Consider the following 18048-nt stretch of genomic DNA (forward strand, 5'->3'; position numbering starts at 1 on the left):
AGAAGAGAAAAGAAGTCTGGGTGGTTAGTGATTCTGACCAGCCGTCCTAGAAGAAAAAGAAAGAGTTTAAACCGTACGTCCCCAAGTACGAGTTTAACAAAGATTGCAACTCCATCCTCATGGAGGTGAAGGATCGGCTGTCTATTGAGAAGCCGAATCCGATGAAGAGTTCCGTCCAGTCTCGGAACAAAAATAAATTTTGCTAGTTCCATGAGGAAGTTGGCCATGACACCAACGACTGCTTCAGTCTACAGCGGACGTTGGACCGTCTGGCTGACAAAGGGCTTCTAAAGTCCTACATCTCTAAGTCCCCTGCCGGGGCAAAGAAGAAGAATAAGGGTCAGTCCTCCAAGGCTGGCCCCCAGCCTGCTAGTAGCTCGGAAACCGACAAGGATCCGGTCTACACTATAGCAGGCGGATTTTCATGTGGTGGCCCAACCATCCGGGGCACCAAGAGCCATCTTCGAAAGATGGATAAGGATGATGATGAGCAGGCGTCTGCCTCCTCCACCTTCCCAGACGTCCTCATAACTAAGAAGGATAGGGGCAGCGTCCGCCGTCCGCATAACGACCCGGTCGTCATTGAATGTAAGGTCGCCAACCAGCTGGTTGGACGGATCCTTATTGACACCGGCAGCTCGTCGGATATTATCAGCCTCCGGTGCTTGCAGAAGCTGAAATACTATGTCAGCAACATGCATCCGGTCACCCACCCCTTGGTTGGTTTTGGGGGTGGGATGGTCTACCCAGCCGGCAGAGTTGACTTGCCCATCCGGCTGGGAGAAAAAGGCCAGGGACGGCATATTGTCGTCAGGTTCTTGGTCGTTGAGGAGTTGACCGCCTACAATATCATCCTTGGTAGGCCAACCCTCAACGAAGCTAAGGCGGTGATCATCCCGTCTCTCATGCTCATCAAGTATGAGCGGGATGACGGCTCCGTTGGTTCCCTGAACGGGGATCAGAAGACGGCAAGGGACTGCTATCTCTCAGCCGTGAAAGATACTTTGGCCTCAGACGGCCAAGAGAAGGAACCAATAGACCTTGACGATGTCAAGGATGCCAACCCTGCCCCACCAGCCGTTGGTAAGAAAAGAAAAGTGCCTCTGCTGGTGGAGGTGAAGAAAGAGAAGAAATAGCAATCACTGACCGGTGAACGGTCAGACGAGCTCCGTCCCCAACCGGCTGGAGAAAACATTGATCTTGTTCTGGACGACAGCCGTCCAGAGCGTACGGTGAAGGTTGGGACGGTTGCTTATGCTACTCTGGGTGCAAGCTTGCACCTTCTGCTGAAAGAATTTAAAGACATTTTTGCCTTTGAAGTGGAAGAGATGCCAGGCGTCAGCCCGGATCTCGCTGTCCACAAACTCGCCGTGGATCCCAAAAAGAAGCCCATCTGGCAAAAGAAAAGAAACCATGGCGAGGAAAGAAGTCAGGCGGTAGCTGCCGAAGTCAAAAAGCTGCTAGACGCCAGGTTCATTCGGCCCTGTAATTTCCCCGACTGGGTGGCCAATGTGGTCCTTGTCAAGAAACCGAATGGGACCTGACGCATGTGTGTAGACTACACAGACCTCAACAAGGCGTGTCCCAAGGACAGTTACCCGCTTCCAAAGATCGACAGTCTGGTCGACTCTACAGCCGGTCACGCCTTGATGAGCTTTATGGATGCCTATTCCAGCTTCCATCAGATACCCCTCTGGAAGAAAGATCAAGAGAAGACGGCCTTCGTCACTGATTTGGGGTTATTCTGTTATACTGTGATGCCGTTTGGCTTGAAGAATGCGCCTGCCACTTTCCAACGGATGATTAATACGGTCTTCATTAATCAAATTGGGAGGAATGTGGAGGCGTACATAGATGACATGATAGTCAAATCCAAGAAACAGGCGGATCACCTTGCTGATCTCCGAGAAACATTCACCACCCTCAGGCGGCATAAGGTCATGTTAAACCCCAAGAAATGCGTCTTTGGTATTGAGTCTGGGAAGTTTCTCGGATTCCTGATTGATCAAAGGGGGATAGAGGCTAACCCCGAAATGATACAGGCGGTAATTGACATGAAGTCACCCCGTTCTGTCAAGGAAGTTCAGAGACTAACTGGTTGCCTGGTCGCCTTGGGAAGGTTCCTCAGCCGGTCAGGTGACAAATGCCTTTACTTCTTCCAAGCAATCAGGAAGAAGACCAGGTTCGAATGGGGAGACGATGCTGAGACGGCATTCCAGAAGTTGAAAGAGCACTTGCACTCTCTGCCTAGGCTGGTCAGTCCTCTACCTAGGGAGACGCTGTATATGTATTTAGCCGTCTCAGATCATGCTCTCAGTGCCGTTCTCCTTGCTGAGCGAGACGGCGTCCAACTCCCGGTTTACTTCATTAGCCATGTTCTTAAAAATGCTGAACTCCGGTACCCCGTGGTTGAGAAATTTGGTCTTGCTTTGTACATGGCATTCAAAAAGTTGAAGCCTTACTTTCTGGCTCATCCGGTGGTGATTTACACCGACCAGCCACTCAAGCGGCCAATGTCTACCTTGGAGTCATCCGGCAGAATGTTAAAATGGGCTATTGAAATGCAAAGTCTTGAAATCACTTACGAACCGAGAAAGGCAGTGAAAGGTCAGGCGTTTGCCGACTTCATTGTGGAAATGACCCGTCCGGTGGCTCCGGATAATCTCAATCAGGTTTGGAAAGTGTATGTAGACGGGAGTTCAACAAAAACCGGCTGTGGTGCAGGCGTAATTTATGAGTCTCCTGAGGGGGACAGATATGAGTATGCACTACGGTTCAAGTTTCAGGCCTCAAACAATGAGGCGGAATATGAAGCTCTGCTAGCCGGAATTCGCATGTGTAAGGCGGCAGGGGCAACGAAGATTGACGCCTACTCTGATTCACAGTTGGTCGTTAGCCAATATGAGGGCACATTTGAAGCAACTCATCCGGCTATGATCAAATATCTTCAGGCGGTCAAAGAGGAGGCTAGGTCACTTGAGGAATTTCATCTGAATCAAGTACCTAGGTCTGATAACAACCAGGCGGATGCTCTGTCAAAGCTCGCATCCTCCGCCTGCCATGATACGCCTCGGTCAGTCTTTAGGGAAGTACTTGAAAAAAGAAGCATCTATGAAGATCCCATTGGAGTCCTAGACCGAAGCTCTACTTGGATGCATGGCATCCGGGCCTATCTCTCAGACGGGACACTTCCTGATTCGCCACAGGAGGCATCCGTTCTGAAAAAGCGAGCTGCAAACTTCGAGTTAAGAAATGGAGAGCTCTTCAAGGCGGGGTTTCTTAAGCCTCTTTTGAAGTGCGTAACCCAGAGAAGGGGAAGGAAGTTCTCGAAGATTTGCACTCAAGGTTCCGCGCCTCCCATATAGGCGGCAGATCTCTAGCCGTCAGAGCTAGGCGACATTATTTTTGGCCCACTTTAGAGGCAGACGCCAAGGAATTGGTGAGAAGATGTGACAAGTGCCAGAAATTTGGCAAACTTATTCACCGTCCGGCTACTGATCTGACGGCCATCCACAGCCCAATCCCGTTTGCGAAATGGGGCATGGACATTTTGGGTCCTTACACGCCTGCTCCAGGCGGAAAGCGCTACATCTTGGTGGCTGTGGATTATTTTACCAAGTGGGTAGAGGCTGAGGCGGTAAAAAATATCAAGACCTCAGACGTGATTTCCTTCATCTGGAAGAATATCATCACCCGGTATGGGGTTCCTATGTCTATGGTGTTTGATAATGGGCCTCAGTTTGAGACGCCTTAGCTCAAGACTTGGTTGGGAGATCAAGGGATCTCAAGTGATTTTGCATCAGTTGGCCGGCCCCAAGCAAACGGCCAAGTTGAAGCCTTCAACAAATTAATCTCAAACGGTATAAAGAAGAAAATTGAAAGAGCCGGTGGCTTATGGGCTGAAGAATTAATTCATGTCCTATGGGCCATCCGGACAACTGCAAAGGGGGCAACCGGTGAAACCCCATTTCTCATGGTTTACGGTGCTGAAGCCGTCTTGCCCATTAAGCACTATGAGCCGACTCTCCGAGTCATGCTATATGATGAAGAGGCAAACTGGGAGGTAATGCGCCTGGCATTGGACTCACTACCCAAAACGTAGGGGCAATGCCGCCTTGCGTCATGAGATTTACCGTCTGAAAATGACAAGAGCCTACAACAAGAGAGTACACAGGCGTCCCTTGAAAGTGGACGACCTAGTGTTATGGAAAATGGAGGCAACCGGTAGGGCCAATGAGCTTGGAAAGCTAACTCCTAATTGGGAAGGCCCCTACCGGATTTATGAAGAAGTAAGAGACGGCACCTATCGCCTGGAAATTCCAGACGGCAGGCGCCTGCCTAGAACTTGGAACGTAGATAATTTGAAAAAATACTACGTCTGAGATTTTGTAATAATTTTTGTAAACAAGAAGTGTACATTAATGAGAAATGGCTTTTTGTTTTCATTTTTGAAGTTTTTTATACCCCGTCTGAAACACAGACGGGTTGCATATTTGTTTTTCTAAGTTTGATACTTGGAAATTGAATTGACGTCTGATTGACGAAGAGGCCAATGGCCAGATAATTAAGCTGAGCACAAAAACGCTCAGTGGCTACACAGCCGGTCTCAAACAAGACTAGAGGCCAATGGCCAGACGGCTGATTTTCCCATAAAACCGCCTGTCCCTACATGGACTAAGGCGTCCGGCGACACCCCTCCGGGTGCAATCGTCGTAGAGAGAAGCCAACATGCTTACTCTACGTACCAATGCAGGCGGCCACGATTGGACGGCTGAATCAGCCCTTCATAGCCGTCTTCTTGAACAACTTAAGGAAATATTAAGGTTGGAGAACCGGATGTCCATTGACATCAGTCGGCTACCTCTACCGGCTGCATTCCTTACTTAGCGTTTTTCGCATTAAAATTGTACACATTCTTGTTTGGGGCAAAAGAGTTGTACAATGGCTAAATGAACTTCACTTAGACGGACATTACCGTCTAGGTAGAAGCGGAAACACCTGTAAATGTACGGCTGTGCACTTGGTTTGGGGCAATCCCTATTGTGATTGATTGACTTACAAACGTATCATGCTCTTTGCAGCATCAGACGTTCCCAAGTCAATCAACCAACTCCACTTGAAACCAAGCACACAGCCGTCCAGGGGCAAGGACAGCCGCATATTTTTGATAAGTTAGGCAAAAAATTGAAAAATTGAAGCCGCATGCTTTTGATAAGTTAGGCAAAAAATTGAAAAATTGAAGTGCAAACACAAGCACAGAAAATATCAAAACCGACTCAGTCGGTGCATTCATTAAATTTCCATCCAGCCAAACGGCTGTGGTGGATCGATTGTTATCCGGACCCCGTCCGGGAAAGTGAAATTGTTTGATAAAAACACGGCTCCTCAGCCGGTAAAGATACACATACTCGGCACGCAGGCCGGAAAAGCAAAGTGAATGGCATACTGCCGCAGAAAAATAAAAAAAAAGCAAAGATTTGGCTCACAGCCGCTGAAACTATTGCCCTGCAGACGGCCCCTCCTGGTCCTTCTCGCCTCCCTCGATGATCTCAACCTCTGGAGCTTCAGCCTCAGCTTTGGCTTCAGGCTCAGGTTGCTCCGTCTCAGCCCAGACGAGGAAGGACTCAGGCTCCGGCAGACCCTTTTCTCGCAAGTAGATGACTTCATCAGCATACTTGTGAGCCAGAGCCCAGACGCCATACTCCTTCCCAGGATACAAGGCTTCCCAGGCGATCCTCATCATGGCATCATTGTCGGAGGCCATCTCAGCGACCAGGCGGTTTTGCTCCGCCTTAAGAGTTGCTCGGAAGTTCTCCTGAGCTTTGGCCGCCGCCTCCTCCATCTTAGCCACTTTGCTCTTCAGATCAGCATTTTCTGAAGAGGCGCTTTGGAGCGCTTGGAGGCTCTTCTGGGCCTTTTTGAGGTCCTCCCTAAGTTTAGGGAAGTCAGCCTTCGCCTGCTTCTGGGCCGCCTCTACAGCCTCAGCCTTCTGGTTGGCCGCCTGCAGCTGCGACTTCAGCTTTGAGATCCTGGCCGCCTGCGTCATTTGGGTTGCTTTAGTTTTAAGTTCATTAACTATAGACGTGTGTAAAGCAACGTCATTGGCATTTGTGGCGGACTGATTGGCCCGTCTTACCTCATCCCGTTTGCGGGTGTAAGGACGCTTGAGCCCGTCTACCCGCAGCATGGCCTGCAAAAATAAACAAGGTCAGGAATACAGGCTGGGAAAGGGGCAGAAACAGTTATATAAAAAAAAGAAAAGAGAAAAATGGCTAAGTAAGCTACCTCAGCCAGAAGGGTCAAGATACGTTCAAGATTGAACGTCTCAATCCCCGGGATAGCATCCTTATCCCGTTTGCCCACAGCCTCCAGCATTGCCCTCGCATGCTGCTGGACCTCTAGCCAGCGAGGCGATCAATCTGCACCACAATCAGCATCAGATTGAGTTACTAAAGCAGCGCCTATCTGGTTTCGACCGTCTGAGGATGACGTTTGCTGGGAGTGTGATTTCACTCGCAACGGCCATCCCAGTTCAGGCGGGGATTCAAAAGGATTCTTACCTGCAGAGCCGGCGTGGCGAGAGCCGCTGACAGCCGTTGATTGCCCCCCGGTTGCAGGAAGACGGACCAAATCTAGGCCAAAGGGGCCTGACACTTGCTCGTTTCTCCCCCCAACCCTCATTTGCCTCCCAGACGGGGCAACAGGGGTGGCCGAGGAGGCGGCCTTCTTTGAGGACTTGCTAGTTTTAGAGGCGGGGGTCTCCTCCCTAGCCCGTTTGAGATTCTTCTCAAACGTCTTGTCCACTATGCCTCCCTGAAAAAATAACAACTTAATGTCAGCAGACGAAGAAAGGAAACTTTGAAAGTAAACTCTTAAAAGGGGTCAGGCGGTTACCTTGGCCTTGAGCTCTCGCGCCTGCTCTTCCGCCAGGTCTCGGCGGATCTGTGCTGAGGACCGCTTGGGGGTCTTCTCTTTTGGCAACATGTTTAATGCGTCTTCTGCAAGTTCAGACAGGAAAACAGTTAGAACATTGTCAAGAAATATATTTCCGATACAAAAGTACTACAGACGGAAGTAAATCAGGCGCATACGTCTATCAAACATGTGCCCTAGCCCGCAGGCGGCTAAGAAGCACTCGTCCCTGAACCAGGCGCTTTTGGGGATCCAATTTTTTGGAACCTTTATTGTTTCCCCGGTTGACAGGGTTGCGTCTGTGAGGCCGAAGAGATCAGCCTCAATTATTTTGTCGTAATCCTCATCCGGGATTCGAGGAAGACAGCACTTCCGATCCATAAGGTCGGGCTTCTTATTGTACTGACGGAGTTCGTAATTCTCCCGCTTGGTGGGAGCCGTGCACAGGTAGAACCTGTGTTTCCAGCCGTCAAACTTGGACACCTTGTCCAAGGTCATCATATACTGGGGGAACGTGGTCAGAGTATACCACGCTCTGTACCCGCCTGGGTTGCGACTGAGATAGTGCATTTTGGCAAATGCTTCCCAGCCGGGGTGAACCCCTTGAAATTCGCAGGCGGCAACATACCCCAATATGTTTGCCCAAGAATTGGGGGTAAGTTGCCAGACTCCGAGGCCATAGCCTCTCAAAATTGCCTTCACCGCCTGGTGAAGGGGGAAACGAAGGCCCGCCTTGAACGTTGCTTCGTAACAGCCAAAGTAGCCGTTTGCATTGCGTTCAGTGTTTTCCCAAGAAATGGTGCTGTCTGGGGGAGGCACCCTTATTTTCCACCCGTCTCCCATGGGGTGAGCCTGCAAGAATTTGTCAAGACCTTTATCCATAAGGTCAATGTCTTTTGAGGAGACGTGGATCTTGTAGGGATCATCTTTCTCCTTCCACGTCTTCCTCTCTTCTTCCTCACTATCCTCAAACGGAGGAAGATCGTTGCTGCTCTCTGAGGAAGAGACGTCGAGACCACTTCCCGTCTCCTCCCCAGATAAAGAGATGGAAGCTGAGGCGGCCTCCTCACCGCCTTGGTTGTGGACCTCCTCCTTGCTTTGGTCGCATTCCTCCAAAAAGGAATCTGGAGGAGTTGGGGGGCCACGCGGTGGAGATCTTTCTGGAGCCGTCTGGTGTCCAGAGCCAAACGTCTCCCTTTCAGGCGTTTGGCCGCCTGAGGCATCATTTCTATAATCTGGATCTCGTGCCGTCTGCATTGTCCGAGCCATTGTGTCCTACACAGACGCGCAAATGGTCGGAACCCAACCCTGAGACGGCACTACCAGTCCTAGACTCAGCCGTCCCTGGTGAACGGCTGGATTCTACCCTAGGTTGTGCCGTGTGTGTTGGTGATGAATCCATTTATTGCAAGGAATATATACAAACGGAAATATGAAAAAAGAGCTGAAAGAGTCAAAGACGGTACCTTTAGATTTGATATCTGAAGGTAGACGGGTCCGCCTGTGTTGATGCGACTAAGTTTCTTCGAAAACTGCGCCTGACTCAGACAGATGACTTATGTTCTCTCTTTCAAGAAATCTCTCTAAGTTTACTCTGAAATTTTTGTGAAGCGTAAACGAAAATATGAGGGTAAACGGCTATATAAAGAGGGTAAATGAAGGGGTATTCCCGTAATTTACCCAGAAGTTGAAAAGTTAAAATTAGGCGGTAAAATTACCACCACTCAGAGAGTGACGCGTGTCACGGATGCCACGTGGCGTGCCACGTCACACCTGTGAGGGGCAAATGTTTAGGGTAATTTTACCCCTCCACGTGGCCCAATCAGAGGGTGACACGTGTCAGCCCGGGGATGGTCCAAAGTGGACCTATCCCTGCGTGACACGTGTCATTCCAGATATTTGGGAGAATGTCGGCATTCAGGCCCAAATCCCAAGGAAGCCGTAATACGGCGCAGCCCATCTCTGATTAGGGTTCTGTCACCTAATCAGGGGCACAAATCCCAATGACCCTATAAATAGGCTATAAATCCCAACAAAGCTAATTTAGTCAAATGAAAGTCAAACACATTCACCAAAGCTAATTGAGTCAAATGAAAGTCAAACACATTCAAACAAAGCTTTTTGAATCAAATAAAAGTCAAATGCATTCAACAAAGCTAATTGAGTCAAATGAAAGTCAAACACTTTCAACAAAGCTTTAAGAATCAAATTAAAGTCAAATACAATCAAACAAAGCTTTTTAAATCAAATGAAAGTCAATTGCATTCCACAATGCTAATTGAATCAAATGGAAGTCAAAGACATTCACCAAAGCTAATTGAGTCAAATGAAAGTGAAACACATTCAAACAAAGCTTTTTGAATCAAATGAAAGTCGAATGCATTCAACAAAGCTAATTGAGTAAAATGAAAGTTAAACACTTTCAACAAAGCTTTTGGAATCAATTGAATGTCAAATATATTTAAACAAAGCTTTTTAATCAAATGAAAGTCAATTGCATTCCACAATTCTAATTGAGTCACATGAAAGTCAAACACATTCACCAAAGCTAATTGAGTCAAATGAAAGTCAAACACATTCAAACAACGCTTGTTGAATAAAATGAAAGTCAAATGCATTCAACAAAGCTAAAGTCATATGAAAGTCAAACACTTTTAACAAAGCTTTTAGAATCAAATGAAAGTCAAATACATTCAAACTAAGCTTTTTGAATCAAATGAAAGTCAATTGCATTCCACAATGCTAATTGAGTCAAATGAAAGTCAAACACATTCAACAAAGCTAATTGAGTCAAATGAAAGTCAAACACATTCAACAAAGCTAGTTGAATCAAATGAAAGTCAATTGCATTCCACGATGCTAATTGAGTCAATTGGAAGTCAAACAGATTCACCAAAGTTAATTGAGTCAAATGAAACTCAAACACATTCAAATAAAGCTTTTTGAATCAAATGAAAGTTAAATGCATTCAACAAAGCTAACTGAGTCAAATGTAAGTCAAAAACTTTCAACAAAGCTTTTAGAATCAAATGAAAGTCAAATACTTTCAAACAAAGCTTTTTGAATCAAATGAAAGTCAATTGCATTCCATAATACTAATAGAGTCAAATGAAAGTCAAACACATTTAACAAAGCTAATTGAGTTAAATGAAAGTCAAACACATTCAAACAAAGGTTTTTGAATCAAATTAAAGTCAAATGCATTCAATAAAGCTAATTGAGTTAAATAAATGTCAAACACTTTCAACAAAACTTTTAGAATCAAATCAAAGTCAAATACATTCAAACAAAGCTTTTTTAATCAAATTAAAGTCAAATGCATTCTATAAAGCTAATAGAGTTAATTAAAAGTCAAACACTTTCACCGAAACTTGTAGAATCAAATGAAAGTAAAACACATTCAACAAAGCTAATTGAGTCAAATGAAAGTCAAACACATCCACCAAAGTTAATTAAGTCAAATGAAATTCAAACACATACAAACAAAGCTTTTTGAATCAAATAAAAGTCAAATGCATTCAACAAAGCTAATTGAGTCAAATGAAAGTCAAACACTTTCAACAAAGCTTTAAGAATCAAATGAAAGTCAGATACATTCAAACAAAGCTTTTTAAATCAAGTGAAAGTCAATTGCATTCCACAATGCTAATTTAGGCAAATGGAAGTCAAAGACATTCACCAAACCTAATTGAGTCAAATGAAAGTGAAACACATTCAAACAAAGCTTTTTGAATCAAATGAAAGCCGAATGCATTCAACAAAGCTAATTGAGTCAAATGAAAGTCAAACACTTTCAACAAAGCTTTTAGAATCAAATGAATGTCAAATATATTTAAGGAAAAATTGCTCCCATAAATCCCAACTTTGCCTCGTCCGCCCAAATTAATCCCTACTTTCGTTTATTATCTATTGCACCCAACTTTGGGGGGTATTAATTTTCGTTGCACCCAAATGACCTGCAACCGGTAAATCAGGTAAACATTTTTTATTTATTTTTTTTTGCACACGTGTCAACATGTAATTGGTTAAAAAAAAAAATAGGAAAAAAAAAATAAAATTAAAAACATAATTAAAAAAAAAAACCCAACAGCCACCCAGCTTCGTTCTCCACCATCACCACCATCACCAGCAACACCATCACCTACACCACCATCACCGGCGCCAACCCCCTCTCCCGCAACCACCCTCCCCGAAACCCTCCCTCTCCCGCAACCACCCTCCCCGAAACCCTCCCTCTCCCGCAACCACCCTCCCCACCCTCTCCCGCAACCACTCTCCCGCAAAACCCACCTAAAACCCATCCCCCACCCTCGAAAAACCTTGAATGAACCCCTAGGGAGGTCCAATTAGGGTTTTCGAGGGTGGGGGATGGGTTTCCGAGGGTGGGTGGTGGAAATTACTTTTTAGGGTGGGTGATTTTATAGGGTTTTCGTGGGTGGGGGAGGGGTTTTCGGGGGTGGGGGAAGGGAAGGGGTGAGTTTCGAGGGTGGGGGATGGGCGGTGGTTTCCGGCACCTGGGGAAGGGTTTTTCGGAGGTGGGGGTGATTTTCTGGGGATTTCGGAGGTGGGGGAGGGGTTTTCGGGGGTGGGGGGAAGGGAAGGGGTGGGTTTCAAGGGAGGGGGAGGGGTTTCCGGGGATGGGCGATGGTTTCCGGCGCCTGGGGAGGGGTTTTTCGGGGGTGGGGGTGATTTCCCGGCGGGGTGGGGGTGGGGGTGTGGTGGCCGGCTGCTGGGTATGGATGGTTTGTGGGGTTTTATTTTTTTTTTTGTTTTTTTGTTTTTTTGTTTTTTTTTTTTTAAAAAAAAAAAATTAAACCAATCATACGCTGACACGTGGCTAGGTGACCTGCTATATCAGGTTGGATGACCTGTTGGGTGCAACGAAAATTAATACCCCCTAAAGTTGGGTGCAATAGATAATAATCAAAAGTAGGGATTAATTTGGGCGGACGAGGCAAAGTTGGGATTTATGGGAGCAATTTTTCCTATATTTAAACAAAGCTTTTTAATCAAATGAAAGTCAATTGCATTCCACAATTCTAATTGAGTCAAATGAAAGTCAAACACATTCACCAAAACTAATTGAGTCAAATTAAAGTCAAACACATTCAACAAAGCTAAAGTCAAATGAAAGTCAAACAGTTTTAACAAAGCTTTTAGAATCAAATGAAATTTAAATAAATTCAAACTAAGCTTTTTGAATCAAATGAAAGTCAATTGCATTCCACAATGCTGATTGAGACAAATGAAAGTAAAACACATTCAACAAAGCTAATTGAGTCAAATGAAAGTCAATTACTTTCATTTAATTCAAAAAGCTTTGTTTGAATGTATTTGACTTTCATTTGATTCTAAAAGCTTTGGTGAAAGTGTTTAACTTTCATTTGACTCAATTAGCTTTGTTGAATGCATTTTGTTTAGGGTAAAAATACCCCAGGTACGTGGCCCAATCTCATAGTGACACGTGGCCCAATAAACAGGTGACACGTGGCCCTATGAGAATGTGACACGTGTCCCATTGTTATAGTGACACCTGTCAGCCATCTCTAAATGCCCCAATGCTGAAATCAGAAAGAGAAAAGGGCCCTAATGACCTCAGGCCCAAATCCCGAGAAAACCTTGAAAGCCGTAAAACGGCGCCCCCTACGACACGTGGCGACCTCTGATTGCGCAGCCAATCATGTCACGAAATTCTAGGGCATAAACCCTAGAGGGGTACATGTTCTCACCCCTATAAATACCCCAATCATTTATGATGGGAGGGGGATTGGGCAACATAACATAAATATAGAGCATCAAAAAGCTCCAACTTCTCTCTACTTTCTCTCTCTAGCCTTTTCCGTTTCCGTTCACTAACTTGAGCGTCGGAGGCGAATATTCCGTACACCGGAATATTCGTTATTTTGCAGGTGTCCGAGTCTCATTGCCAGCAGAGCGTGACCAGTATCCGAGGGAATCACAAAAAACCCCGAAACATTTGGCGCCGTCTGTGGGGATACTCGTCCGTTATGGCAATAGACGGTCAGGCACCTAATCCTGGACCGCGTCCAGGCGAGGATGGATATGTAGAGGACATATGTACTACCATACACTCAAGCAATCCTTTGACTGCCTCATTTGAAGAGGCCGAACAACCTTCCCCAGCTGCCTTAATGGCCGAGCTGACTAAGCTTTGCAAGGAGTTAGCGGCTCTCCAGCAAAAAGGGGGAGGAAGCATCTCTAAGAAAGCCAACAACAAGACCAATGCAACCGATGCTGGTAATACCCCATTCCGTCGTCCGCACGGAAGGTCTCCCCGAGTCCCACGGACCAATTTCTCTGACCTGCTGGCGAAAACACAGTCGGCTGGGGGGAAGGGCAGACAGCCAAAAAGAGTAGAGGCTGAACCGTCCCAGCGTTTTAAGGATGCAAGGGACTACATTCGGCACAAACAAAGGGAGAGGGCCGCATACTCTGACACGACCTCTACCCCAACCATGCCGGAGGGAGTCTCCAACCAATCTATCTCCCAATACTCCAACACGGCTGCTTCTAGCAAGAGTCATACTATTACTCCCCGACCAATTCAGCCGTTGCCATATCAGCCCCCTCAGGCACTCAATGGGTGGATGCAACCAACTCCCCAAGTTTTTGGGCAAAATGGGCCGTATGGTCAGATGTTCGGCCAGACTCCCTACCTGGCTGGAACGTCCGTTCAGCCTCAGCCCATTGATTGGCAGATGCGTTTGTTGAATTTGGGAGATAAGCCGCCTCCGTTTTCGCAAGACATATTAGCATCTCCTCAACCAGCAAAAGTCAAGAGTGTACTAGTGGGTGCCTATGATGGTACGGGCAACCCAGAAGAGCATGTTACCTCGTACAGGAATCTGATGTACTTGCAAAGTGTAGACGATGCTACATGGTGTAGATGCTTTCCGGCCACTCTCAAAGGGGTAGCTTAGGATTGGTTTAACAGCCTCCCAGCCAGATGCATCAATTGCTTTACCACCCTCAGTTTGTTGTTTGTGGTAAACTTCTCATACAACATCCCACCAAGAAAGACAAGTCTCAACTTGGCTACAATTGTCCAAGAAAAGAATGAAGGACTACGCTCGTACGTCCAAAGGTTTAACCAAGAAAAAGCCCAAATTCATAATCTTCCGGACGAAATGGCTTACTCAGAATTTCTCCGGGGATTAAGGCATAATGGTTTTAAGTTTGATTTGGTAAGGAAAAAGATTCGGTCATACGCAGGTGTATTGCGGGAAGCCGAAGCCTATATTGAGGCCGCGGATTTTTGTTCGCTCACCAAATCAGAACAGCCGGCCAAGGGGGCTGAGAAGAAACAATCTTCTCGGCAAGACTCGGCCGGCCGAAAGAAAGAAAGAAACAAAAGAAAAGAAATCTGGGTAGCTGATGACCAGCAACCCAAGTCAAAGAAAACCAAGACATACGAGCCTCAGCATGAGTTCAACAAGGATGGGTACTCTATTTTGATGGAGATAAAAGACAAGTTTGAGTTTGAGAAGCCTCAGCCTTTGAGAGGCTCAGCCCAGTACAGAAACAAAAACAAGTATTGTCATTACCACAAGGATGTGGGTCATGACACGAATGAGTGTATCAATTTGAAGAGACTGTTGGATAAGTTGGCCGACAAGGGTCTGCTGAAACCCTATGTGACCAAGTCCAAATTCACCTTCAAACGGACAGACAACACGTCCGAGAAAAAGCAACACAGCGAAAAGAAGAATGACAAGGAAGATGATGGGAATAGCACTGATTCAGGTTTTGTGGCCGTCATATCAGGAGGCTTTGCCTCAGGAGGCCCTACCATGAAAGGAATCAAGCAGGACGCTCGAAACCTGTCAAATGTGATGCAAATGGACGTTGTTAAAGCCGAGCCATTTCCTGAAGTGATCATAAGTGAAGCTGACCGTGGTGAGGTCAGAGCTTTGCATAATGATCCCATGGTCTTTGTAATGAAAATAGCAAATTTGAAGGTGGGACGGATATTGATTGATACGGGCAGTTCGGCCGATATCATAAGTCTCTCTGCCTTGAGGAATTTAAGCTTCCCAGAAGATGCTCTCCAAGATATAACTCATCCCTTAGTAGGATTTGGGGGGAATATCATTCATCCAGTCGGACGGATTGACCTTCCCATCCGTTTCGGGCAGAAGGGGGAAGGAAGAGACATGGTCGTCCGTTTCCTTGTGGTAAAAGAGTTGACTGGGTACAACGTAATCCTTGGCCGCCCTACTCTCAATGCAGCCAAGGCGGTCATAGTGCCCCACATGATGTTGCTAAAGTTTGAAAGGTCAGACGGAAAAATCGGAACAATTCAAGGAAGTCAGAAAATGGCCAAGGAATGTAATCAGCTGGCCGTGAAGCCAACCGCACGCGGCCCAAAGTTGTCCGAGGTAAAGGAGGAAGGAACCTCACTCCCAGCATACCAGGTCGGCCAGAAGCGTAAGGCGACCAGGACAGAGGAAGCCTAGCAACTAATGACTGTCGGCCGGCCAGATGAGTTGAGACCCCAGCCGGCCGGCAGCCACCAGGATATAGTGCTTGACTCCAACCACCCAGAACGGACAGTTAGTGTCGGCACTATAGCCTTGGAATTGCTTGGGGATGAGTTAGTGCGGCTGTTAAGAGAATTCAAAGATGTGTTTGCATTTGAAGTTGGTGAAATGCCAGGAATAAGTCCTGACCTGGCTGTGCACAAGTTGGCCGTGAATCCTTTGATAAGGCCTGTCCGCCAGAAGAAGAGAAATCACGGAGAAGAGAGGAATCAGGCGGCCGCAGCAGAGGTAAAAAAGCTGCAGGACGCCGATTTCATTCGGCAATGCTTTTACCCAGATTGGGTAGCCAATGTAGTTCTTGTGAAAAAGCCGAATGGGACTTGGAGGATGTGCGTAGATTACACGGACTTGAACAAGGCGTGTCCAAAGGATAGCTTCCCCTTGCCTAAGATCGACCGTTTGGTTGACTCTACGGCCGGACACGCCCTTATGAGCTTCATGGACGCATACTCCGGATTCCATCAAATTCCTTTGTGGGAAGAAGATCAAGAGAAAACAGCGTTTGTGACCGAGCAGGGGTTGTACTGTTATAAGGTTATGCCATTCGGCCTCAAGAATGCTCCTGCTACATTTCAGAGGCTTGTTAATACGGTCTTTAGAGACCAGCTCGGCCGGAACATGGAGGCATATATTGATGACATGATTGTCAAGTCAAAAGAGTCGGCCGACCATCTCAAGGATCTACGAGAGACGTTCGCCGAACTCAGGCGGCATAAGATGATGTTGAATCCAAAGAAGTGTGTATTTGGTGTTGAGTCCGGCAAGTTTCTCGGATTTTTGATTGATCAACGTGGAATCGAGGCCAACCCTGAAAAAATTCAAGCCGTCCTTGACATGAAGTCTCCAAGAACAGTCAAGGAAGTGCAAAGACTGACCGGCTGTTTAGCAGCCCTTGGAAGATTTTTATCAAGGTCAGGGGATAAGTGCCGTTACTTTTTTCAAACCATAAAGAAGAAAGCCATGTTCGAGTGGACAGAGGAGGCCAAGGAAGCATTCGTACAGTTGAAAAATCACTTGCATACATTGCCTCGCCTCGTCAGTCCGCTCAAGAATGAAAAGTTATATATCTATCTTGCCATCTCCGAACACTCTCTGAGTGCCGTCCTTCTTGCTGAAAGGGACGGCCACCAGGTCCCGGTGTATTTTATCAGTCACGTACTTCACAATGCTGAGCTGAAGTACCCCCCAATTGAAAAATTTGGCCTGGCCTTGTACATGGCATCAAAGAAGCTGCGGCCATACTTTTTAGCACATTCAATCGTGGTGTACACGGACCAACCCTTGAAGAAGCCGTTCTCAACTTTGGAGGCAAGTGGCCGCATGCTCAAGTGGGCCTTAGAGCTCAGAGGTTTTGACCTTGTGTTTGAACCAAGGAAGGCAATCAAGGGGCAAGCCTTTGCGGATTTTTTGGCTGAAATGACACGGCCTGATCTTCAGCCGGCCGGGGACCAAGTTTGGAAAGTGTTTGTAGATGGTAGTGCAACAGCGACCGGGTGTGGCGCTGGTATTATATGTCAATCTCCTGAGGGAGACAAGTATGAGTACGCGTTGAGGTTTCAGTTCCAAGCGTCAAACAATGAAGCTGAGTACGAAGCATTGTTGGCCGGCCTAAGGATGTGTAAAGCGGCCGGGGCAACCAAAATTGAAGTATGCTCGGACTCCCGGCTAATAGTCCATCAGGTCAATGGTGGCTTTGAGGCCAGGGAGCCGGCCATGATGAAGTACATGCAGCTAGTTAAGAATGAGGCCGAAGGCCTAGAGCTTTTCTCCCTCAAGCAAGTTCCCCGTTCACAGAATCATCAAGCGGACGCCCTCTCCAAATTGGCTTCCTCGGCATCATGTGATACTCCAAGATCAGTGTTTTGGGAAGTAAAGGAAAAAAGGAGCATTGATGCCGAGCCCGTTCATATAATAGATAGAAGTTCAACCTGGATGGACGGAATTATTTCCTACTTAAGGGATGGAATACTTCCGGACGATCCGAAAGAGAGTTGGCTATTGAAGAGAAAGGCGGCCTGGTTTGAGATGAAGGACGGAGAGCTATTCAAAAGAGCCTTTGTGAAGCCTTACCTTAAATGTATAACTCCCGAAAGAGGGCATGATGTGTTGGATGACCTTCATCAGGGGCATTGTGGTTCGCATATTGGAGGCCGAGCCTTAGCTGAAAAGGCGACACAGGTGGGATATTACTGGCCGAGCCTAAAGTCGGACGCCATGAAAATGGTGAAAAAATGTGACAAGTGCCAGAGATTTTCAACCCTTATTCATCGTCCAGCAAATAGTCTATCAGCCATCAGTAGTCCACTTCCCTTTGCCAAATGGGGCATGGACATTTTGGGACCGTATACTCCTGCATCCGGCCAGAGACGGTATGTATTGGTGGTAGTAGAATACTTCACCAAATGGGTTGAAGCTGAGGCCGTCCGGGGCATTAAATGGACGGATGTGTCAGCCTTCATTTGGAAAAGCATAATCACTCGGTATGGGGTGCCTCAGTCAATGGTGTTCGACAATGGACCCCAGTTTGAGACGCGTCAACTCAAAGAATGGCTGGGAGACCAAGGCATTACCCATT

This window comes from Chenopodium album, chromosome 26 (assembly GCF_948465745.1).
Source record: "Chenopodium album chromosome 26, dcCheAlbu1.1, whole genome shotgun sequence".
Lineage (NCBI taxonomy): Eukaryota > Viridiplantae > Streptophyta > Magnoliopsida > Caryophyllales > Amaranthaceae > Chenopodium > Chenopodium album.